General features: G+C 27.6%; 1 protein-coding gene and 1 long non-coding RNA gene across 8 annotated transcripts in view; both read right to left on the minus strand.

Annotated features, from left to right (window-relative positions):
• Syt7 (Synaptotagmin 7) overlaps positions 1-27,096 on the minus strand; it is a 176,496-nt gene that overhangs the window by 30,642 nt on the left and 118,758 nt on the right. The window lies entirely within an intron of this gene.
• LOC149030885 (uncharacterized) lies at positions 2,246-16,281 on the minus strand. The gene is made up of 3 exons (XR_016178145.1): positions 15,779-16,281; positions 15,143-15,321; positions 2,246-4,032 (listed from the first exon to the last, which is right to left on the minus strand). It is a non-coding gene; the product is annotated as an uncharacterized LOC149030885 (long non-coding RNA).

Consider the following 27,096-nt stretch of genomic DNA (forward strand, 5'->3'; position numbering starts at 1 on the left):
TTATCATTGGTATGTATCACTTTGAAAAGATTTCAAGGATTATATTATTTCTAATTATATTTTATCAATTTATTCTGAATAATTAGAAATAAAACTTACAAATATAAATTAAATAAATTTATAATTAATTTATATATTAAATAAAACCTACTAAATTAATAAACTATAATTAAATTAATTAATAAACCTATAATAAATTTATATATTAAATAAAACCTCTACAAATATAAATGCGATAAATTAATATTTAATTTAAATATTATATAAATATTCAATAAACTATGTTTATCAAAGTCATAACAGGTGAATGGTTTAAAGTCAAGTTTGTTTAAATAAAATAAAATACAAGAAAAAGAATAAGAATAAAAGTAGTCAAGTTACAAATCGTAGTAAATCGCAAAAGCATTTTGATTTCTTCACTCAACGATTTTCTATAGTGTATACCCTTTGAACCTTTTCATGTCTGATATATCATCGAGAAAACCATTTAAAAAGCAACAGGCCGACGTTCCTTCGTTCCTACGTTCGTGTTAACTTTAAATTACACTGACACTCCTTATTTTCTGGAATAAGAACAAGAAGCATAAAAAAAAAAAAAAGAATAAAAGTGGAAGCTTTCTATTCAATTCCCTTTTTGATACTCGATGATAGTGGTTTACCTAGGGTGCAAGCCAGCAAAGTTGGTTTGCCAAAGAAATAAGGACGACTAATAAAAGATAAAAATAAGAGAAAATAAATATCTCGTATTCGATAGATTAAAATAAACAACAATAATAAAATAAAAACGTTTCTCAAACGAATCAATCAAATATCCAATCATAATGTTAGTATTTTTATGAAATATTTTATTAAATATTATATTAAATATTAAATATTAAATATCTCATATTTAATTATATTAATATTATATTACGAGATAGATAAATATAACAAAAGTAAAGATAAATATAATCTTATTTTTAAATGATACTACATAAAATAAATTTTAATATAATAATAATAATAATAGTATAATAAAAATATCAATAATAAATTAATGATCATAGTGACAATTAAAAATCATTAAAAAAAAAAAACACCCTGAAATTACCACCACCCCCAACTTTTGTTCTATATTTCAATTTAATATTTCACTGTAAATATAGTTACGTGTATATGCGTGTACATTATGAAGAAGTAAAAGTAAGAAGTGTATGTGTGTGTGATTAGGATGGTTCTTAATGTTAAGATTCTAAATTATATTAGAATGAGAATGAGAGAGAAACTGAGAGAACTGAGAGAGAGAGAGAGAGAGAGAGAGTAGATGAGGAAGTGGTGCTGGTGGTGAAGTGAAACCGAACAACGAGAGAGGGTGAGAGGGTGAAAGAGGATGTTACAGAAGATGAGGGGGGTTTTGGATCGATCCCAGCTACCACCACCATTACCACCACTACCAGTACTACCACCAACCACCACCACAATCAACTGGAACAACCAGCACCAGCAAAAGCTCGCATCGTCCGGGTCTTGTCAACTTTATACACTGTATTTCTCTCTCTCTCTCTCTCTTTCTCTTTCTCTTTCTCTCTGTCACTGTTTCTCTCTGTGTTTCATTTTGTCCCTTTTTCCATAAAAGAACGAATTATTCCATGTGCGTAGTTGGTCCCTCTGTCAGAACATATTACGAAATATCCTAGTCAGTTCTCGAGCGTGAATTTTCGACCGAACAAATCTCTTTTTGTTCCTAATTTATCGATCCTGTACCACAACTACCACCCACTCCTCCTTTTATCTGGGAATACGAACAAATTTTTAACAATAATAATAATAACAATAATCTACCCCTATTTGTCACTCATCCCTTCTTCTTTTATTCTTTTAATTCTTATCGTGGGAATTTTGTTCTCAATTTCATTTAATTTTACATTCCTGTGTTTTACAATTAACGTTGTACATCGTAGTCTTATTGTACTTGTTTTTTACATTATCGATTTATTATTATAGTTAAAAGTAATGAAATTAGATTTATTTTTAAATTTAGTATTAATTATTATTAGTATTTATTATTTATACTAATTAAATCCTATTTTACAATTAACCTTGTAAATTGTAGTTTTATTGTACTTGTTTTTTACATTATCGATTTATTATTATAGTTAAAAGTAATGAAATTAGAATTATTTGTAAAATTAATATTAATTATTCTTAGTACTGTATTTATTATTTATACTAATTAAATTTACTATTTAAATTCGTAAGAAAAAAAAAAAACAATGTTTATATTCATGTATCGATTAAACTGAACACAAATTCCTCTGGGATGTTTTCACGTTAATAGGAAAATTAATATCTTTCAACGTATCTGAAACAAGTTAGATTATCTATAATAGTAGTCTATAAATCGTAAGACTAAATATACAACGCAAACACACACACACACACACACACACACCACTGTGTCGAATCTTATTTATATTCGAGATAACATTTATAATCATTTTAAAGCTTATTATTCTAATTTCTACAATTTATTAGACAGATTTGTATGACTTTAAAGATTATTTGTTTTAATCTTTTCAATTTTATGAGACTGATTTGTACGAAAACAAAAAAACAAGATGTTTAATTTTGTCAGTTTGTGTGTTTAATAAATTACAATAGAAGATTTAACTAAAAAATAAGATAATTGAAAATGATTGTCAATTTACTGTTCAAGATTCTCCCTCTCCCTCTCCCTCTCTCTCTCTCTCTCTCACTCTCTCACTCTTGATCGATTTATCGAACGATTCAATTAATGTCTTGTAATTAATTAAATGTTGAAGTACCTTTAACGATTAAGTTAGGCGTAAATTCAAGGATAATTGTCGAACCTTTAATTAATTTCAACGCCTTACTATAATAATTGAGATGAATCATGCTCATATTATCAAAGAAACCACGAAATTAAATTCATCCTTGTATACGTTCACTTTGTCAGTGTATGTGTCTACGTATGTATGTTATTCATTTTGATAGAAATAAAAATCAGAAGATATGAGAAAACGAAAGTAGCAATCTTTCCTTTTCATATTATTTTAAATTTTAATTAAAAAAAAAAAAGATTACTTAATAAATAAAATAAATTAATTTGAAAAAAAGATACACACACACAGTTAACTCCAGAGCCATCTGTTGGTCATAGATTTCGTTAAGTGCGCGTAACATTTGAACATAACCTAACTTTTATCTATACAACAACCTCATATTTTGGTTCACATGAATCACAGTAACATGTGAGGGTGCTGATAGGTGAGATTACTTAATAAATAAAATTAATTAATTTGAAAAAAAAGATACACACACACAGTTAACTCCAGAGCCATCTGTTGGTCATAGATTTCGTTAAGTGTGCGTAACAATTGAACATAACCTAATTTTTATCTATACAACAACCTCATATTATGGAGGGTAGAGGTAAGGAGTATCATCTGTGTATATGAAAAGTGTTCGTCGAAATGCATTCAATTAGGGTGGCGCCACTGTAGCTTCAGGGTAAATTTTAAAAGAAACGCCAAATATTATTAGAGTACGATTGAGAAATAAACAACGAACACAAATTTCACAACACAAATTTTTACCCATAACTGTTTTGTTATTATTCACATACTTTTGTCATAAAATTAAATGATAAAAAATCAATGAACGTACTATTTACAGTTCATGTAAATAAAATCACTTTAGCTACACGCTTTCTCATAATAATTCTTTAAGGTTATATTTATTACATTATTACATAACACGGCATACTTCAATTCGTTTACAATTGCTACATTCATACCATACCCTTAAGCTACACCAACGCCATTCAGGAAGTTTTTTCAACTATTATTTATAGCATACGCTGAACACTTTTTCAAATATTCTCCTATATGAGATGATACTCCTAACCTCTACCCTCCATACTTCATATTTTGACTCACGTGAGTTCCAGTAACACGTGAGAGGGCACTGATAGTTTAATTATAAAATTAAACATTTATCTCATAACTCTCTTCCTCTCTTGGACAAAATAAACTTGAAAAAGAAATTAAAAAAAAAAAATTAAAAATTAGCACGTAATCAAGGTAACTTGATTACTCTTCGTGAAATCATATTATTTATTATAAAGTAAATAGCAAAAGTTTGATCTAATGAGAAAGGTTGAGGTGAAATGAGGTGAGGGGTGAGGGGGGAGGGAGGAAAGGGGTGGATGGTAGGAATGAGGGTGGTGAGGTAGTTGTTTAACGTCGTGTAACTTCATCAAATATTTCATCGAAGATGGTTTCGAAACAAAAATCGATACTATAATTATATTATTATTATTATTATTATTATGGGGATTATATACCAAATGGCGTAACACATGAAATAGTTATAATAAATAAAATGATCATTTAACCTAGTGACTTTCGATTAATGAACGAAATATAAATGGACGATGATCTCGACCTGATTTTTTTTCATGCTTTTTGTTCGATACTATCCACAAGTTAAAAAAAAAATAGAAGATGGATAGATGGATAGATATAGAATATGAGAAAGTGTGAAAGAGAGAGAGAGAGAGAGAGAGAGAGAGAAAGAAAAAGCAACAGGTTTCCTTTCCTCATTTAACAGTATAACGTGTACTAACTGGAGAAGCAAACGATTCTATTTGACTTAACAACATTGGTCAGGACATTTCATTGACTTTAAAGTGATTCGTCAATTTATGTCACTCTTCGTGATGATTTTATTAGCAGAACATTTTTCTATTAGAAACTTTCTATCAATTCACATAGTTTTTGTTTCTCCATTTCCTGTGTTGTTCAACTTGATGAAAAAAAAAAAAAAAGAAAAAAATGTTGAACAAATTAATAGAATAACAAGACGAATTGGTTAAGAATTTTTAATGAATGTTATTCCATTATTCATAAAACTCATTTATACTGGCGCTTGTTTGTTAACGTTTGTTGTGTACGTGCTTGAAGAATCAAATAGAGAGAGAGAGAGAGAAAGAGAGAGAAACATATAAAGGGTGGAAAATCTTTCATAAACTGTGAACACAATGCGTATTGTGTACCCTGGGTCGAATACTCTGAGTCCAATGTTCGTTTCGTAAAGTTAAACACAATGGGGTTTACCCACGAAATTGTTAACCTTTTTTTTTTTTTTTTTTGACAAATAAAAAATAATATAATAATAATATTAATAATAATAATAATAATAATAATAAATAATAAGAAAATTCCTATCATCGAAGTAATTCATTTTTCCAAAACGACATTACGTTTTCTTGTTAACTGTGATAATAAAAAGATTGTCAAAAATATTTTCTGAACTTTGTGTCAGATGAATTATGTGAAATTGACAAATTGAAATGGGTCAAATTTTGTTTGTCTCCAATTTGTGTGATAGAAAATTTGATCTAATAATTTGAAGTATTATTATCAGAGAACTGATAAAATATCTTCGTTCTTGTAATACATATACGTGTGTGTGTGTGTGTGTGTGTGTGTCATTGGTCCACATAGAAATGTAGGAAATTTTGTGGAAAATGAAGTTATGACTGTAAGTAACAAGATGAAAATCGGTCGAGCGTGTCAATATCGTAACATCATATCGTGTGAAAACTGTCATAACTTATGTGAAATACTTTGACATAGTTTTAACCTTGAAATTGACGTTTTACCAACGAATTCGATAAGATAAAAGATTAAAATGGGATAAATTATCTTCTGTCATATATATATATATATATGTGTGTCTTCCTTGTCAAAAGTGTCTTCTCATTCTTATTCGATAATAATAATAATAATAATAATAATAATAATAATAATAATAATAATAATAATAATAATGTATTAATGATAAATTAAAAAATAATTTATCATTATTATTATTATTATCATTGGTATAATTTATATCTTGATAAGTTTGTTACACACAATATCTATTGTAATTTATTTATATAATATATTATAAATTAAATTTTTATATATCTACATATAAATATATTTTTAATTTATTATTTAATTTAATATTATTATTATTATTATTATTATTATTATTATTATTATTATTATTATTATTATTATTATTATTATTATTATTAGTATTTATTTATTTTATTTATTTATTATTTTTTTATTTATTAATTATTATTTATTTTAATTTATTATTTTTATATATTTTTATATTTAATTTATTATTATTATATATATGTATATAAATGTAGATAAATGTAGATTTCGTTTGTTCCTAACTTCAAATCAAACTAACTTAAAAACAACTTAATCGATTGTTTTGAAATTTTGATACAATGTTGCATACAGCTAGGTTTTTAATATACATTAATTTATTTTATAAAATTATTATTAATTTATTTATAAAATTATTATTAATTAACTTGACAACAGGATCAAAACAAAATTTGATTCTGATTTGTTGTATTACCTTTACAATTTCCCATAGATACAAAATTTTTCGTATATTTTACTTTGTTAATGTGAAAAACAATTGATTAATTTTAATTCCTACTTTTTTCTTTTTTCATCCCTCAAATTATCTTTTCACTTTTTTTTTCTTTCATTTCTTTTTCTTACATCGATTCGTACAAGCAACACAGAGGGCAAAGGTTAAACAAAGATATTTTCAGAACGATGAAAATAATTAACATCAAACGATTTAGACGATAATAATAATAATAATTATTATAATAATAATAATAATGATGATAATGATGATGATGAGATAACGTTTAAACCAACGAGTGAGAGTGAACCAAAAATAGAATTGATTGAAGGTAAGGTGCGTTAAAAGATGAAAAAAAAAGCTACACACAGAGAATAAGAAGGAAAACTGGAGACCAGAAGAGAGGGGGTAAAAAAAAAAAGAAAAAAAAGGGAGGAACACATGACATTATGAGGAAAATTTTCAAACGAAAACCAACCCTTCCTTCCCTATCACTTGCATCGGTATATATATATATATATATTATAACGAGGAAGCGTAATTAAGCTTAAACGAAAACGTATTTTATCTATAAAACGTGACGGTGCAAAGAAGCTCATGACAATATCACTTTTACAAAGACTATGTAAAGAGCAACGAAGCAAAGGATGAAAAAGACGAGGAAAACTGAAAAGGATGAAGAAGCTTGAAAATATGGAAAAAGAAGTAGTGGAAATTACGTGAAAAGCAAAAGTAAGGTAGTTAAAATGGGGGGTAAGTTGGTTGGTTGCGTTTCTTTTTGCAAAGCATTTCGTTGAAAGTTAAGTTAAACTTTAAAAAAAAAAAAAAAAAACGATTTATTTCAGAGATAAGTGATTTTTCTATTTTTTTTTCTTTTTTTCTATCTTTCTTCCTTTCTTCTATATTTTCATTTGAAAAGGAAGAAGCGAATGAAAGGAGGACAAAATAAAAATGAGAACAAAAAGAAAAGGAAAATAATAATTAGTCTTATGAATCGTCTCTTTTGATGATCGAAATTAAATTAACTGTCTATTGTAGTCTACTAAGTAAAAAAGAAATGGAACAAAAAACTTTTATCTATCACTTTGAAAAAAAAAAAAAAGAAAAAATAATATTAAAAGTGCTTCCGTTCGATCAAACGAATAAAATGAAAAAAAGCTCATGTTAGATTATTTTCTTTTTCAAAAGAAACAAGTAATTTAAAATTGTTTTAAGGTTAAAACCTTGATCCCTACATTCTTCCACCCCTTCACCAATTCAAGATAGATCCAATTAATTTTTTTGTTAATAAAAAAATAAATTAACAATACTACAAGTAGAATGATTATACAGCTGAATTCTCTTGAAAAGTAAATAGTACAATAAAATTAAGAACAAATATAACGATTAATAATTTTTTCTTAGAAATATCATTCGAATGTAAACACGTTTTCTAATTTTTGTGTATTAGTGTACCTAAACACACATAAATTACAAATAAAATTGTTTAATTTCTACGATGAATTTAAATTTCATTTGGATTTGTGTGATACCTCAAACTTACCCCCAACAGTGTCCTATTAAGAAAAGAAAAAAAAAGGAAGAAAAAGAATAAATGGAAGACATGTGTGTGTGTGTGTGTGTGTGTGTCTGGTCTGTCTTGTCGTCTGGCTTTGTCATTTCGTTTTCAACCCTTTTACACATGAATATTCAAAGTCCAAGTTATTCGTATAACCAACTAGGACAACAACGTTGATGCACAACGGGTCCAGGCAAACCCAACCAACCCAACCTTTTACGATCTTTATTCTCTACTACTATTTGCAAACGGTGCTTTAATCCTCAAACACACACACATACGTTTGTCTACATTTTGTATTTTTGTTTTTTTTTTACTCCCTTTGACATAATATTCATCCGATTCTTTTTTAAAAGCTTTTGCCATAGCGAAAACTTGTGTCACGTTGAAATACTAACGTTTTGAAATATTGTTTTCTTTTTTTTTTTTTTTTTTTTTTTCGTTGTTTCCATACTAAAAACAATCGTGCGTGATGTCCAGTATTTTTTTTTTTTTTCAAAAAAATCCCACACACACACACACACACACACATCTATGAGAATTGGTTGATCTAATTGTAAGTGAAAATTAGATGTGTTTTTGTTTTTATTACAAACGTTGAAAACCTTTTGAAGATTTTTCCTTTTTAGTCATAAAACTTTTAATAGAGTTTCAGGAAATATTTTCTATTAAACTTGTTGTAAATAATTATTTTAAACATATTAGAAATAATTATTAATAATAAAAATAGTATATAATTTAATATAAGGTTTGGATGAATAATTTTTCGTATTTATTTCAACACCTATCAGTGCAACCTCCAGGACCCCACGATGAACAATTTAACAAAAGCTAAATTAATAATTGTTATAATTAAAATATAATGTTTGGAATAACTTAACTAACAACTAAAAAAATACTACAATAATTTAATAATTATTTTAAACATATTAAAAGTAACCATTATCAACCCCTTTTACTATACTCTTGGGATCCCAAAATGACCCCCCCCCCCAATTTAATAAAAGCTAAATTAATAAGTGCCACATAAATAATTGCTAAATTAATATCAATATAATTACAAATCGTTCATCGATTAAAAATAAATAAATAAATAAAACAACCATTAATAATAAAAATAATATATATTATAATATATCCTTTGAATGAATAAATTGTTGTTTTTATTTCAACCCCTTATTACCATAGCCCCTTAACCCTACGATTAACAATCAAACAACAGTTAAATTAATAATTGTTAAATTAATATCGATACAATTACAAATTGTTCATCAATAAAAAAGATAAAAATAACAAACAAGCAAATAATTATTGAACAAATGATTGTATTTATTAATATACATTTTGTTTGATATAGTTCTTGTTAAATTGTTAACAAAGTGTTGCTGTCTAAGGTAACTTCTTAAAAGATATTACAATAACTTGGAACGGTCGATTAGCTCATCGATCATATTTCACCTGACTACACTCTTGCTTGCTTGCTTGCTTGGTTACTTGCTTGCTTGTCTGCCTAGTTCATCCGCCATCTTGTCGTATAACTGTCGCCTCCAAAGATATTTTCCACGTGCATCGACGGTTTATTGATTTTCACTGAGTAACTTCCTTTCGCAGACGCAAAACCTTTCTCCTACATAGTTGTCGTTATCAACAAACAAGCTTTAAACAATATTACATTGTTCTTCATACTTTTCTTCTTTTTATTTTTATTTTTATTTTTTATTTTTTTTTTTTATATCGATAACTACTTTTCAAACGAATCATCTTACGTTTGAAAACAATCTCTCTTTCTTTTTTTCTTTTTTTTTTCGTTTCTGCTTCAAAGGAAACTGAAGTAAACGTTTCATCCCCTCACCTTTCCCAAAAGAATGAGAAGAATGAAATTTTTCTTTTATATGTCAGAAACAAAAAAGAATAAATAATTACCTTTTAAATATTCTATAACCGAACAAAATTTCATTGAAACTTTCATCGATCTATTTGAGGCAACTTTTCTTACCACCCCATCGACCCAACTTGCCCCTAACCTCCTTTCAATTTTATTTCGATACTTTACTAACAAAGTACCAAATAAATTTACTACATTTTGTTCCATTTAAATATATATACCAACAATAAAAAATAATTTACAAATTTGTGTACGATATTTTGTTTAAAATAGCAAATAAAAAAAAAAAAAAAAAAAAGAAATTGAAACATCTAAGAACAATTTGTGATATTCACGTAGAAATCAAAATTATTATATTGTTATGATATAATATATTGCATTATTATTGTATTATTAAAGTGCACATGGGGTGTTTGACACCCAAGCAAATTTGTGATCTCTCGAAAACGGTACTGAATTCGAAAAAATGGGGTTATTTGTCTAATGTCATCTAGTGTTTATTCAGATGGGTATAAAACTTATTCTATTTTGAAAAAAAGATGTATCAAACTACTTTTAATAAAATTACGAGGTCTAAATATTAAACAGCAGTTTCAGGAGACACGTTCAAACACATTGGGTGTGTGACACCCCAACAAATTTTTGATCTCTCGAAAATGGTACTGAATTCGAAAAAATGGGGTTATTTGTCTAATATCATCTAGTGTTTATTCAGATGGGTATAAAACTTATTCTATTTTGAAAAAACATGTATCAAACTACTTTTAATAAAATTACGAGGTGTAAATATTAAACAGCGGTTTCAGGAGATGCGTTCAGACACGTTGGGGGTGTCAAACACCCACAGTGATGCACTTTAACTAACTTTTACCAAGTGTGCACTTTAAGGGTTTCTTTTTTTTTTTTTAATTTAATTTAAATCTTATTTATTAAATCTTCTTATTTTATTTATATAAATTATTTTCTTATTAAAATCTTCTTACATTTGATTTTGTTTAAATCTTTACTTAAATATTATCAATCCTAAATGAAACTATAGAAATAAATTGAATATCATTGAAAATGGTTTCTTCAAAAATAAAAAACTTAAAAAAAAAAAGAAAAAAAAAATGAAAGGATTAAGGGATGAAAGGGTTAAGCATTTGTTGTTACAAAATAACATGTATTTCATTGTAACCCTGAAGAAGAAGAAGAAGAAGATTAAACAAATTCTATTACCTGTAGTGAGTATAAAAAAAAAAAAAATCGAATAAAACTCAACCCTTACTAGAAACCGATACACAACGAAGTAGAAGAGAGAGACAGAGACAGAGAGAGAGAGAGAGAGAGAAGAAAGAGAGGGATGAGAGGGTTGGAGGGAAGGAAAGGGATGGTAGAAAAGTTTTAGTAGGTTTAACGAGTTAAGTTCACCGTTGGCAAGAGTCGTAGAAATGAAAATGAAGGTATTAACGTTTGCCAAGTACCTCTTACTTATTGGAATGCCTATTCACAAAAGAAATAGAATTTTCAATGAAGGAGAAGTGGTAGAAAGAATGTTAAGAAAGGAAATGGTGGTGGGGGAAGGAGCAAAGGGGAGGGGAGGGGGGGGGTGGTTGGGTTGTATAATATCCAATGATTATATTATTCCAATAGAAATTCGTTAGGAAAGTAGTTTATTTTTTTTTTATATTTTTTTATTTTTCAATTTAATTCGAATTGCATTTATCAGCAATGGTGATAGTTGGGGAGGGGGGGGGTAAGAGGGTTGTATAATATAAAATGATTATATTATTATTATATCCAATGATTTTAAATTTGTTAGGAAAGTAGTTTATTTTTTTTTTTTAAATTTAATTCGAATTGCATTTATCAGCAATGGTGGTAGTTGGGAAGGGGGGGGGGAGTGATATAAGAGGGTTGTATAATATAAAATGATTATATTATTATTACATCAAATATGATTTTAAATTCATTAGCAAAGTAATTTATTTATTTTTAAATTAGATTCGAATTTATCAGCAATTTAAATGACCATCAACAACCATCATCACCACCACCATCACCACCACCGACATCAATCCATCCCTAACTTTTAATCGATTAATAAAATAATGCGGTATACCGTTAACGTTAAATATTCTCGAATAAATCAAGAAACATGGGATGATGAGAAAGAATAAGGGTTGTGTAGATAAAGGTAAGGGATGAAAATGTTGATTAAAAAAAAAAAAAAAAAAAAACCAAAAAAAATGAAATCGATGTGTCCCAATAATATGTCAAAAGGTATTCCCTATCTCAGGATTATTATTATAGTCATCGTCATAGCATTTTGCCTATTTTTTTAGGGGGAGGGTGGGTGGGAGAGAGAAAGGTGAAAACCCCAAGGGAACATCGATTTTTTGGTTATGGCAAAAAAGGGATGGAGAAAAAACGATGAGAACATGGCGCGCTAAGGGTGAAACGAGGGAACAACAACTTCGTAGATTTTTGTCATCCTCCGATGCGTTCAACTATCTAAGGGGTGGAAGAAGAAAAAGAAAAGTCACAAAATTGCAACACGTTTGATAGATTAATAATAATAATAATAATAATAATAATAATAATAATAATAATAATAATAATAACAATTAATATATAATAATTAATAACAATTATTGATAAATCAATCAATTAGTGTTATCAATTATTAATTCAAATAAAAAAAAAAAAAAAAAAAAAATAGAAAAACAAGAATTAACAAGATGAACCAATCATACAACGGTAATAAACGGATCAATTTTTAAAATCAATTCTATTTCCAACCCCTTCACCTCAACCCCCAAATTTTATTAGGAAAAATATTCAAACTAAACCTGGAGAGAAAGAGAGAGAGAGAGAGAGAGAGAGCATTGTGATAAAAACTTTTATCGATTATCTTTAAAAACCTGGCTTTCTTTTTTTAAGTCCACGGGGTTTGTATCAACTAACACGAATCTGAACCTTTCCCCCTCCCCCCCCCCACTATCCCCTCATACCAAAAGGTAAAAATAGACACGCACGTTAGCCAATCTATATTTTTGTATTTTCGATAAATATCGATGACTCTTTTTCTTCTTCTTTCTTTCAACCTTTTTTTTTTTCTACCTTCATTTCTTATTTATTTATCTTTTACACTTTTAACACCTGTGTGTAATATAAAAAGGTGTAGGTATACGTAATATACAATGCAATGCTTTTACTGAAACTAGGTACCCAAGTAGTACGAATAAAACAATAGACAATGAGAGAAGAAGAAGAAGAAGAAGAAGAAGAAGAAGAAGAAGAAAATGAAAAAGTAGGCAACCCTAACATATATATATATATATATACATATACACATACACATACACTCAACATATTCTCGTAGTATTGTTGAAAAGGATCGTTGAGGTTTCTCATGAGTCGGCGTGTTGCGATTTTCCTCGAGACGACTGGGCAACACACACTCCTGACCCACCTGTTACTATCAAACCCCTCGTTTCACCCTTCTACTACTACTACCATCCCCCACCCAACCCATCTACCAACCCTTTCCGTTCTCTTTCTCTTTATCCGTCTCTCTATTTTACTAACAGCCTGTTCATATACAGGGTGATTCATCAATACTTGCCATCTGTATAACTCAGAAAGTATAATAATAGCAGACAAAACTCATGAAACACCCTGTATATAAACTTGTTAGAGAAAATTCTGTGAACGTCGTCCGTCGTTGTATAGTCGTGTTAGTTAGCTGTTTGTTGTTCAAACGTATTTTAAATCTACCCTGACCTTTAAAAAAAAATAAAGTAATAATATGGGATGTTTAAAAGCACATGCACATGCAATGCGTGTTACTAACAGGATACAGATACATGTATAGGTAGTAGTGTAGTTCGGTCATTTATAAAATATCAGATAAGAAATACGTTATGCTAACAACAACCTAGATGATAACATCATCATCATCATCATCATCAACGCAACATTTTATTAACCCTCTCTCATTATTATTCCAACCCATTTACTTTACCTTACTAGGCCCAGTAGGTGTATATTTATGTGTGTATGCGTGTGTGTTTGTTTTTTTTTTTTTTTTTTTATTAGAAAATTGTAGATCTCGTGTTGTTATTTTTCTCATGTCAAAAGTTTTTTGTGAAAAGTTTCAAATGTAAAATTGTAGAAGTATATTTTATAAATAAATTTTGATATAAAGTTCAACGATCACAACTTATTTCATCTTATTATAAATGACAAGTTATTTGTATTGTTATATATAATATTATTTATATATATATATATATTTAATAATTTATATTATTGAAATTTTAATATAATATATAATATACATAAAATATAAATAAAATAATATAATGTATAATATATAATTGATATAATAATATATTATAATTAATGTAATTTATAATATTATATTATATAATAAATAAAATTCGAAATATAAATATAAAACAAATAAATATAATAAATATTGCTACATAATTTAATATAACTTAATCTGATTGTAATTGATATTAAGATTAATTAATCTAAAAGGGGTGATATAATAAGATTGAATAAAATATTAATTTTAATTTTTGTTTAATACGTTAAGTAAGATTTGTTCGTTGACATTTATGAAGATTGCAAATACGATTAAAAAGAATGACGATGTGTATTCTTCCGTATATTCATTCATAAAAGATAATTATAATTATACTTATTACTTTATATATTAATAATAATCATAATAATAATAATAATAATAATGAAAAAAAATATGTAAACGTCAATAACTTCCTTCGATCGATTTCATTTCATTTACTTTAATGAACTTTTGTCATTTTACTCTTATGGCAGAGTCCATTGTGAAACTATTCAATGTAAGAATGAACTCGATTCTATTTACAACAACGTCAAATTTTTTCTCCTTTTTATCTTTCTGTCACTTGTAAATATTCATATAAAAATAATTTTTCAAATGTATTGAATTCAATAATAATATAAAATAGAAATGATTCAAAATTCCAATAATTTCCATCGGTTGATCTCAATAATGGGTTTTACAATTTCAAAAGCAGTATTATCGATCGTAACCAAATGTTGATAAGAAAATTTGACAAAAAAAAAAAAAGAAAATTTCACAAAAACAACAACAACAACAACGTGCAAAAATAATAATAATAATAATAATAATAATAATAATAATAATAATAATAAATATTGAAAGTGATATTATAGAAAACAAAACAAAAAAATATATTCGTCGACATTTACTTTACCCTTAAATTCAAAGGATTCTTCTCCAAGGATTAAAATGAAATGAATTTGACTGTAGAGAGAGAGAGAGATAGAGAGAGAGAGAGAGAGTTTGGTGTGACACACAGGTGGTTTAAACTTTTCAATCACGAATAAAAAACACGAATGATAGTACGAGTAATAAAAATATTCTCACGTAATTCTAAAAACAATTTTTAATAAATATAATTGTGTATTATTTATATAATTAAATTAATTTATATATTTAACTATTATATTATCAATTAAAACAAAATTCCAATTGCATATATATGTAAAAAATATTATATAAAAAATACAATATTGTAAATAGAAAATAAAAATTGTTATATAAAAAATAATATATGGAATATATATTGAATTTATATTTTATATATATATATATAAATTTATTATATTATATATATATATATATTATATATATATATAATAAAATAAAAAATAATATAATATAATATCAATAATGTATATTATATATTATTATATTATATATAAAATATATATTACCAAATAAATAACATTACCAATTTTGTCCAATATTCCTTCCCTTAAAAAAAAATAAAAAGTAAAAAAACAAAGTACATTTTTACAATAAAACAATGAACATTTATATAACTCACCCTACATGTATATACATGTATATATATATAATAAAAATAAAATAAAATAAAACCAATCACAGAGAATAAAAAAAAAAATTTTTTTATATATGAGAAATTTGAAAGAATTGTTTGTGTTTAAACTAACAAAAAAAAATCTGACGATTGATCAAAATGAGAGAAAGAGAAAGAGATAGAGATAGAGGAAGAAAGAAGAAAGGAGGGAGGGGGAAGAAAGGAAGGAAATAAAAAAAGGACGGTGTCGTCCTGTTGCTTTCAGTTCGATTAAAGTCAACCCGTATTTTTGTTTGTCAGCGTTTTGAACGAGTAAAGTAGGCGAGACACGCCTGAGCCCGGCACAAGGCCAGAACCGTCTGCCGTTGCGTCTGACCGTACCGGAGTCGCATCACTGACTGAAACTCTCTCTCGTTCGCTTTCTCTCTCACCTTCTCACCACTAGTAGCTTTCTCTCTTTTAAAGGTATCTCTAACGCGCGCACGCGACCAACCAACTGGTTGGTTGGTTGGTTGGTTGCTTGGTTGCTTTGGTAGTAGTAGGTTGTTGCTTGTACTTGTAGTAGTATTTTCCTGGTTTCGACACTTTAGCGCCACCTTGGTGCCCACTAAAGAAATCACTATGACAAACCATTATGATGAACATCTTATGTTTCGAAACCCCCCATTCATGAATACAAATTTTGAATCAAATTATTTATTTTTATTATATTTATATTTGTTTTGGAATATTTTGTTTTTTTCCCTTTCTCAAATTTATCGATAAAATTCTTAAAACCTAGGACGAGTACTGTTATTTGTTAAAATATTTGATCATTGGATAGACAATTATTGATAACTTTTGTTTGATTATACAAATGATTATGATAAATACAAATTTATTTTGTTGACATAATTAAAACCTAGAACGAGTTCTGTTATTTGTAAAAAGACAAATATTTCCTTCCCAATTCAATTAACTAAAATTTCATCTTGCGAATGGTAGAATCAATTTGTCAACGCGAACAAAAAGTAACAAATTTGAAGAAAAATTAGAACACTGAAATGATTTCTTAACGAAATAAAAAAAAAAAAAAAAAAACCAAGCAAGAAACAACCAACAGAATTAACCAACATTTAAATAACATTATTTCAAGTAACAAAAACTAAAAGGTATACAAATAAATTGTTCACTTTTAACAGAATGAAATCTTGAAAGCGGGATAATGATAATCTCATTAGGGATTAACTTAATCATTTTATTAAGATCTACGTAAACAGTGTGAATAAGAGAAAGTTAAGTTAGTTGTTGGTGTTAAACTTTGAGTTCACTGTTATATCGTAAAGTAATGATGGTTTGGGTTGGGTTGGGTTTCGTCTTGGGTTGGTCTGAGTTAAATGTCAGAGGTTAATTTGCAATGCTGACTCGAAGATTATAATATTTTTCAACGAATTAAACAGACCATAACTATTGTAGTCGTAAGAAACGAATAAATGGACGTTGAGTTCAAGATCCATAGGATTAAAATGTGATTGAACGAATGAAGAAACTTTACTGGACCTAGGCCTGAACCTGGACCTGAACTTGGACCTAAATCTCAACCTGGAGCTAAACCTGGAGCTAAACCTGGACCTAAACTTGGACCTGGATTTGAACCTGGACCTGAACTTGGACCTAAATCTGAACCTGGACATAAGCCTGGACCTAAACCTGGACCTGGACATGAACCTGGGCTTGAACCTGAACTCAGTTATTCGTTAAGGTACTGATGGGATTAAAATATGATTGAACGAATGAAGAAACTCTACTGGACCTAGTCCTGAACCTGGATTTGAACTTAGACCTAGACCTGGACCTGGACATGAACCTGGGCTTGAACCTGGAGCCAATTATTCGTTAGGGTTCTGACACTAAAATAATATCTGAAATATTAAAAGAAAAAACAATAGGTAATCAATATTTTCACAAAACCCTCATTATATAATAAATTACCTAACTTGGTTACGTTCTTATCGAAGGAACCTACCACCTATCATCCCTTTTCCAAACGCCACCACCCTAACGTCTTTTATTTTAACATTCTGACAGGCCAATCGACGTTACATTTCTCTTCAACGATGAAAACGACGAAGGCTCATTAATTATCGTCAAGTATAATTAGACATTAATTGATGATTATTAATCATAATAATTATATTTAAATCGTAGTTATATTTAATACGTAGTTATTACATTTTATAAGTTATATATTAAGTTTAATGAGTATCTAATAAGTTATATTAATAATTTATTAATTTATTATTAATTATATTTAATTTTATTAGAGAGTTATTTAAATTTGTTAGTTATATTAATTATATTCTAACTATAACTATAACTATATGTAATTTAATATTACTATAATTATAATTATAGTTATATTAATCGTTCGATTTATTATCGTGACTGATTTTGTTATTGAAAAAAAAAAGTAATAATAATTTAATAAAATAATCGTTGACTATAGAATACAATTATTTGTTTGATTAACAAACTTGTCCACGAGGACTCGTTTTAAACTTTGTGAATAATTTATAAAAGTGCTCTTTTTATCTTTATATATATCTGTATATATTCTAGTGGAATTTAAATGAAACACTATGAAAAAGCTTGAGAGATCATTGTGCAAAAGAGAAAATCCCTGACGCAACGTGAATTTCGTTTGTCATGAAAATTATGCGATCTAGGAATGAATTGACATCTATTTCGTACGCTCTTATCAAACAATACACAAACACACACACACATACCTTACATACACCTGCATATTCACACCTACGTAAAATTTCATTCTATCTCTCTCTTACTCACACAGCAGACATACATACACACATACATTATCTTTTGGTCATTTGATTTATTTGAAAAATTTTCACGACGATCTCGTTATCTCGAACGATTTATTTGTTGTTCAATTGGTAAGCGTGTATCATTAAACCATGGAACATTCCTAAATCACGAGAACTGATAAAAAAAAAAAAAGAAGAGTTTCGAGTTGAAATTTATCGCGTTGTTCGTTCGACCTTTTTTTTATTATTTCTTCCTTTTTTAACATAGTCCGATAATTATCGTTAAAATAAGCAAACCCTTTTCCCGATGATGAATCCTCCAACCTCCACCCTCAACCCCTTCAAATTAGCTCAGCACAGGTTCATTCGTAACGAACGATAATTGCTGCTACTGCTGCTGTTGCTGTTGCTGTTGCTGTTGCTGTTGCTGTTGCTGTTGCTGCTGCTACTGTTGCTGATGCTCTCTTTCGTATCGTATCGAAATACAATACATTTTCAATATCAAATCCTTTATACAGGGTTTTTTTTTTCCTTCTACGTAACATTGCCAATCAACGAATAACATCGATTTGGGATAATCAATAATTTGATATCTTACAAATAATAGAATATTAATTGTAATTAAATATATTTCAAGTATATATCAAATTTATATAAAATAAATAAATTATTAATAATAAATTATATATATATATATAAATATCGTGTCACGTTGTTTGTCCGCAATGAACTTTTAAACTACTGAACCGATTTTAATCAAATTTTGAACACTATATGCAGTTTCATTCAACTTGAAAGATAAGATAGTTTATATTTCAATTTATAATCGCAATTGACTTAAAGACGTGTGTATCGGACCGATTGTGAGCCACAGCAACGCATTACCTGACATCAACATGAAGGACAGAGTGTAACGTGTATATGTGTTAAACTTTGTTAAAAGAATAAGAATAAAACAAATGATGACAAACATTAGGATGATGAAGAAAAAAAATACATATATATATATATAAAATAATAAACAAAAAAATATTAGAAAGAATAAAGAGAAATAAATCGGAGATATTAAAATTTACTTGACGAATCATCTTTCGTTCTCATTTTTATTTTTAATACGAAAAAAAAAAAAGAAAAAAAATAAAGAAAAATGGTGCCTAAGGGTGTGAAATATCATCGTACTTTTGATATAAGTAGGACGTTCTCTATGATAGACCCATCGTTTCAATTACTTATACGTGAATTGTGAACAAGGGAAAGAAAAAAGGTACAAGGAAAAGGGAGAGGGGGTGAGGGTGAGCATGAGTGGTAGGTAGGATAGAAAGACAGTAAAAATAATAAAAAAAAAAAAAAAAAGAAAGAAAGAAAGAAATTGTAAGAGAAAGACAGACAAGGGTAGAGAGAAAAAAAGAAAAGGTGGGGGGGGGAGTGGGGGGTGGTTGGAAGAAAATTAGGCCACGTATTGTTAAATACGATACAGGTATATTAATTAGTCGGCTGGTTTCTCTTTTTTAGCGAATGACGTTGAAGTGAATTGCTTGGGACTGTTGAACAGCAAGCAACCCTTCTGACTCGTTCAAAAGTGGTTAAACTTTTTATTACGCTTATGTGTTTGGGTGTAAGTGGGTGTGTATGTAATGTGTGTAAATGTATGTGAGGTTAGATTTGAAAATTGTTAATAATTTTTTGGTTAGATTTTTCTTTCATTTCTGTAGGTTTCTAACGTGATAGGTGAATGATTGATAAAACGATCGACACGTAGCATTTTTTTTTTTTTTATTTATCTTTTTAATTTAATTCTAATTTTTATTTTTTTTTGTTGTTGTTTATCTTTTTTTCCCCATTTTTATTATTCTGAACTAAACATGGATTGGTTTAACATTTCGAACTAAACGATAGAATTGATATTTAAAGTTTTGAACATGATTTATATCAATGGTTCATATGGGGTACCAGTTTTGTAAAAAAAAAAAAAAAAAAACTAAAAAACCAGAGAGAGAATAAATTCAAGGGGGTTATTTTTTACTTAACGACTGGAAGAGAAATAACAAATATAAATTCATTTGAAAAAAAAAAACAAAAAAAAAAGAAAAATATTCCAAGGCTTGTGAACGAAATCGAAGGACGAGAACGATAACGCGTTATCAGTGGCAACGTGCCGGCCACACAGTGCCGTATATCATCTGTCATTGGCCACCGGTGTGTATACACCACAATATCCTGCAGATTATATCGTTCCGAACGAATGTGTATGTATATATGTGTATATGTGTATTGTATCTATCCTTAACTACGTATATATTTACGTATGTATACACGTATGTATACATTTATGTAAATAGTTATTTATACATTCATGTATATGTGTGTATACGATTATGTTCAATTAAATAGAAAAATAATAAAAAAAAAACATAAATTGCATTGATAAAAAAAAAAATGTAGTATGGCAAGGCACCGTGGCACGCATATGTGAGCTCGTTATAACAAACTCGTTCTTTCAACGAAGTTATCTATTATCTATAATCTCGTAGTAGTAATCGTAGAAAAAAGAGATAGAAACAAAATATATAAAAAAATATATTAAAAATATATTAAAAATATAATATGCAAAATATATATTAAATAATGTAATTCAATGCATAAGAAATATATTAAAAATGTAATATATAAAATATATATTAAATAATATAAGTATATATATAAAAAATATAACAAAAATATAGGTAATATAAAAAATATATATTAAATAATATAATTAAATATATAAAAAATATATTAAAAACATAAAAATAAACTAAACAGAACTTAACCTATAATTCGTAACGTGGTACTTTTGACGATGAAGATGATGAAATAATTGATCAATCATCAAATTATTGATACTTTAAAATCAAAATGACTAATAAATAATCCATATTCCTTGATTTTGTTTTCCGGGAAAAAATAATGTGTCATGTATCTTCAAAGATGAGTCAGGTCGCGGAAACTCATTAGCCTTAATCGTAAAAAAAAAAAAAAGAAAAAAGAAGAAAAGTAAGAAACCGGATAAAAAAGATGAAGAATAAAAATTAAAGAAAAAAAAAAAAACAAATAATTTTGCATCATCCACAAAGATGTCCACTTCAATGTCGCGTTCGTTCAAGGACGAATGTTATTCATCGTAGACGAACCAATCGATGCCGTTCTTCAATGAAAGCAAGAAAGTCTCGTTTTATGTTTTAAGCTTTGTTTATTCTTTGTTGAAGTGTGTAAATGAAAAAAAAAGAGTAGGTGAAAACGTATGCTTGCTGCTGTTGCTGATGCTGCTGTTGCTGATGCTGTTGCTGAGATGATGCGCACATAAAAAGTTTCCACTTTTAGTTTTTAATTTCGAAAATATCAGGGAGAAGGAGTTACGAATTTTCTTCATTTTCTACTTGGTTTTTTTTTGCTTCTTCTTTTTTTTTTATTATTATTATTTCGTATACAGCCCCATTACCATCCCTTTTCCCTTCACTTTACGTCACACATACATACATACTATGAAGATATTTAGGTCAGCATTTGAAGGTCCGAAGTTGAGCGTTCTCAACTTCGTTCTCTATTTGTTATTAAACTTTTATTCTTTTTTTTTTTTCCTAACCTCTATTTCCCTTCATCACTTACTATACAAAAAAAAAAAGAAAAAAAAAATAGAAAAAACAAAACGGGGTAGAATTGATGTCTGAGTTCTAATTGGGTTAAAGTGCATCTCACAAGCAATTGCATCGGTTTATTTCAACGCAGTAAACAACTTTTCAAATGTTACGATTCGTCTACAGAAAGAAAACCAAAAAAATTAAAAATTAAATACTATTTATAGTACTATAATATAGTACTATACATATTTCAATACTGTAAATTCATAAAAGGTTTATTAAACTATTAAAATATTTCTAAAATTTATTTAAGATCTGATTAATTATTTTTTTTTTTTTATTATTCATGTGACTCGTCCACTTGAATTCGTTTTCACGTTTTAGGTTAGAAATTATCTTTTTCTTTTTATTCGTGAAAAATAAATTGACCGTGATAAAATTAATTAAAAATAAATAAATTATCGTGTTTGCTTTTAATTTGCATATTATCAATTTCAAACGTAATCGAAAAGGAAAGATAATATAATGCAGAAATGTGTAAACAATTTTCCCATTGGATGGCAATACTTTTTTTGGAAAACTTCAAAGAGATTTTACCGACACTATTCTATATCGGTGTATTCCTATATTACCGACTGTCGTTAATATAATTTTCGTCTAACATCTCACGCAATAAATATTGTTCTTTTTCTTTTTTTTTTAAATAAACATTCCCGTCGTATCCATAAATAAAATTATATACAATTAAGTAAAAAGGAGAAGAAAATAAATAATCGTCACTTCATAAAATCATTAAAATAAACGTCATACATTCAAAAATGTCAACTAATTAAAAAAAAAAAAAAAAACAACATTTTATCAAACAAATTGTACGAAAATATTATAAACAAAATAATCACACAAGTATCACGTGAACAATCGATCTTTTTGTAATTTAGTTATCAATTAAAGGATGACAGAAATAGAATAGCATTTCAATCTTATAAGAAAAAGAAAAGAAAAAAAGAAATCAGTGCGATATTCCACACCTGAGAAATGAACTTACACACCTGAGAAATAGAATAAATGCGTGACCGTATCCTCCGAGTACTACAACAACCTTAAGCTAATTGAAATTGCATTATTAAACGATACCCAGAGAGAAATCTGATGTGACGTAATAAGATACAACGAAAGCAACCACCCTAAAAGCTTTCTATTTAATTAGAACTTCTAGTAAATAGTCTGGTGAACACGAAAACGATATATCGTCGAACCATAAGTCGATTAAATTTACAATTTATTATTTTTTAATCACACACACACACACACACATACACACCTGCACCCACCTACACACTTCCTTCTCATTCCCTCATAAAACTCCCATCCCCTATATAAAAACATCTACCACCTTCTTCTTCTTCTCCTTCTTCTTCTTCTTTTATTTACGATAAGGAGAGAAAAAAAAGATAATCAAAGTAGGATGAAACGAAATTATCTATAAACGTAGATAAATAACACGTAGGTAGAACATTGAACACGCACGATTAAAATCAATCGATTTCATATAACCTGGACTTCCCCTTTCCACCCCCTTTCCACCCGCCTCCCCCTTTACCCCACCTCCTTTCACCACTTATCTTCTTTTTCTCTAGTCATAGGGACTTTGTAACTCAAAGTTAATCTCGGAAAGGAACACTTTATGAGTAAAGTGTTACTTCCACCCCTTTCTCTTACCACCTCTTCGATATCGTGTCAGTCATTCTTCAAACTGGAAGGGGAAAAGATTTATTTCTAACCCTCTCTCACTCTCTCTCTCTCTCTCTCTCTCTTTCTTTCACTCCACTTTCTTTCACTCTCTGGACTTTTTTTTTTTTTTTTTTACAACGTTAAAGCTTCACGCACGTTTTGTTCTAAACAACCGTAAAGAGATCAGAAAATTTTTGTATGGTTTGTAATAGGTTTATTATCAGTGATATAAAAATATAAAAGAATTGTGTCAAAGTGTATGTGTGTGTGTGTGTGTGTGAGAGAGAGAGAGAGAGAGAGAGAGAGAGAGAGAGAGAAAAATATATTATGTAAAAAGTATGATAATAATAATTATTATTATTATTGTTGTTATTAATATTGTTCGAAATAAAAAATGTAAATGAAAATAAATTAATCGATAATTATGATAGGTCAAGATTAATTAAATGTAATTAATATACTCTAATAAACGTAAATATGAAAAAATATAATATGTGACTGATATATCACTGTTAACAATTATTTCAAAGTTTATATAATGTTATTTCAATTTATTTATATTTCTTAATTTTAAGTATTAGTAATTTTAGTATGTATCACACACACACAGCCTATATACAAGTAATTATGTTTACCTCTTGTAGGATTTACTATGTACTAGGGGTGCCCCGCCACACGTTGCTATGGCTCACAATCAGTCCGATACTCCGATGTGCAATAAAATAATATTGCGATTATAAATTGAGATATAAACTAACCTATCTTTCAAGTTGAATGAAACTGCATGCAGTGTGCAAAATTTAATTAAAATCGGTTCAGTTGTTTAGGAGTCCATTGCGGACAAACAACGTGACACGTAATTTATATACATTAAGAAGAAGATTAACCTTGTTATTACTATGTAAATTATTTTTTGTTTCTGGTATAATAAATAAATAAATAAAATAAATAAATATTAATTTAATAATAATAATAATAATAAAATAGCTTGATATGTTTTACAAACCAAGATGAACGAAATTTGATATTAATGTTAAATGATTAATCAAATTGTTGTTCACATTTTAAATATACATTTGTATCAATATTTATATTAATAATAATTGTTTAATAATTTTATTGACAAAATATGAAAATACGAAAATATGAATTTTTTTATATATATATATATTCAATGTTTCATTCATTAATTTATTAATCATTAATTCATTTGATTAAACGTTCAGAAATGAAAAGTATTAAGAAAAAGAAGAAATGATTAGAAAATTAGATTGGAAAGTTTGTAAGTCAATTAATAATCTTAAGTGTGACCACTTAAAAATAGATTTTCTTTCAAAAGTCACGTATTAAACTCAACGTTAATCTGCGAGTTTTGAGATAAGAAGAAAATAGGATGATATCAGTATGGTTCGTTTGGGAGAATTTCTGCATGAAAATTCGACTCTCATTTGATTACTTGTGTCGTACCTTAAAGTTCCCTTTTTGCCATATGATAATGTAATTTCTTTCTATATTCGAAGAAAACGTATGTATGAGAAATATATATATATATATATATATATACATATGTAATATTTGTATGAGTGTGTGTATATGCAAAAGGTATATTAGTTTTGAATGTGAGATAAATTTGGATTATTAAAAATGTTACTAACTCACATAAAAAAAAAAAGAAAAAAAAATAAGGAAGAAAAGAAACAAGAAATTATTTTTTGAAATATTAATTCACATTTCAAAACGAAACATGAACATTCTGATCAAATTTAGTTCACAAAGTGTACTCGTAGTTTCTTTTATTTATTATCAAAACAAATATAAGTACAAAATTGGTTTTCTTTTTTTTTTTTTTTTGGAATATTACACATTTCAAAACGATACATGAACATTCTGATTAAATTTAGTTCATAAAGTGTTCTCGTAATTCCAACAAATTGGTTTTTTTTGGAATATTACACATTTCAAAACGAAACATGAACGTTTATTTATTTATTATTAATTTATTTATTCTTAAAACAATTACGAATTTTTTATTATTCGACAAATCTATCAACAATATTCGTACATTTTCGAACTACAATTTCAAACAATTTATTAATATGAAATATTATGCAATAAAAGAGGTTCACGAACTTACTATTTAATTAAACAATTGTTTTGTTTATTTTAATTGGTAATAAAAGATCAACTTGAGAGATCGATTGAAGGAATGGATAATTGAATAAAAAAAAAAGAATAAGATGATTATGTTTGAATATTAGATGAGAAAGGTTGAAAGATTGTGTTCTTTCAACTCGAAGTTGAACGAAGTATGAAATATATCTATGAACCTTTGTTATCGTATCAATTAACGAAGGATTCGGCCATTACAAATTGAATTTGCGAGTCAATGGCATGGAAGAATCAAAGGCCTATTCATTCCATTGAAAAATGAAAGAAAGTAAGAGAAGGAAAGAGAGAAAGAGAGAGAGAGAGAGTTGGTAGTCGATTGGTTTATTTAAACGTTCGTTGAACTCATATTTTCTTATCAAATATAAATATGTAAAAGGATCATTTTATGTTTAAGAAAATGAAATAATATATGCCATTATTCATTTATATATATATATATATATATATATTAAATTTTTATATTATATAATATTAAATTTAAAAAACTACATTTAATATAATTTATATAAATTTAATAAATACAAATTTAAATTTAATTCAAAAATGTATTATTTAAATATTTAATACTACAATATTTATATAATTATATACTATTAAATTAAATAATATAAAAATTGTACAATAAATATTTTATTTAATATAATATTAAATTAAATAATATTAAAAAATTTCATTAATACCAGCTATCATCTTGAACATTTTCACGCTTATATAATATAACGGGTGTTGCAACATTAAAACGAGGAAAAGTTAAGAGTAAAGCGAGTAAGTCTTGTTCGGTTTGCCTAAGCTTCGAGGATTTAAAGGCAATCGGTGTGTACGTACATAACAGCGAACTAGGACGCGACGCGTCCTGATACGTGAAAGAGAGAGAGAGAGAGAGAGAAAGAGAAGGTTAAAAGAGGAGTGGGGTGGGGTGGGTGTGTGGGGGGGGGGTGGAGGCTCATAGGGGGTGGTGTAGGGAGTAGAAAGTAAAGTAGAGGGAAAGAGATGCATACAT

The sequence above is a fragment of the Polistes dominula genome, unplaced genomic scaffold (assembly GCF_049000335.1).
Source record: "Polistes dominula isolate Pdom_NZ unplaced genomic scaffold, Pdom_raw_medaka contig_20, whole genome shotgun sequence".
NCBI lineage: Eukaryota > Metazoa > Arthropoda > Insecta > Hymenoptera > Vespidae > Polistes > Polistes dominula.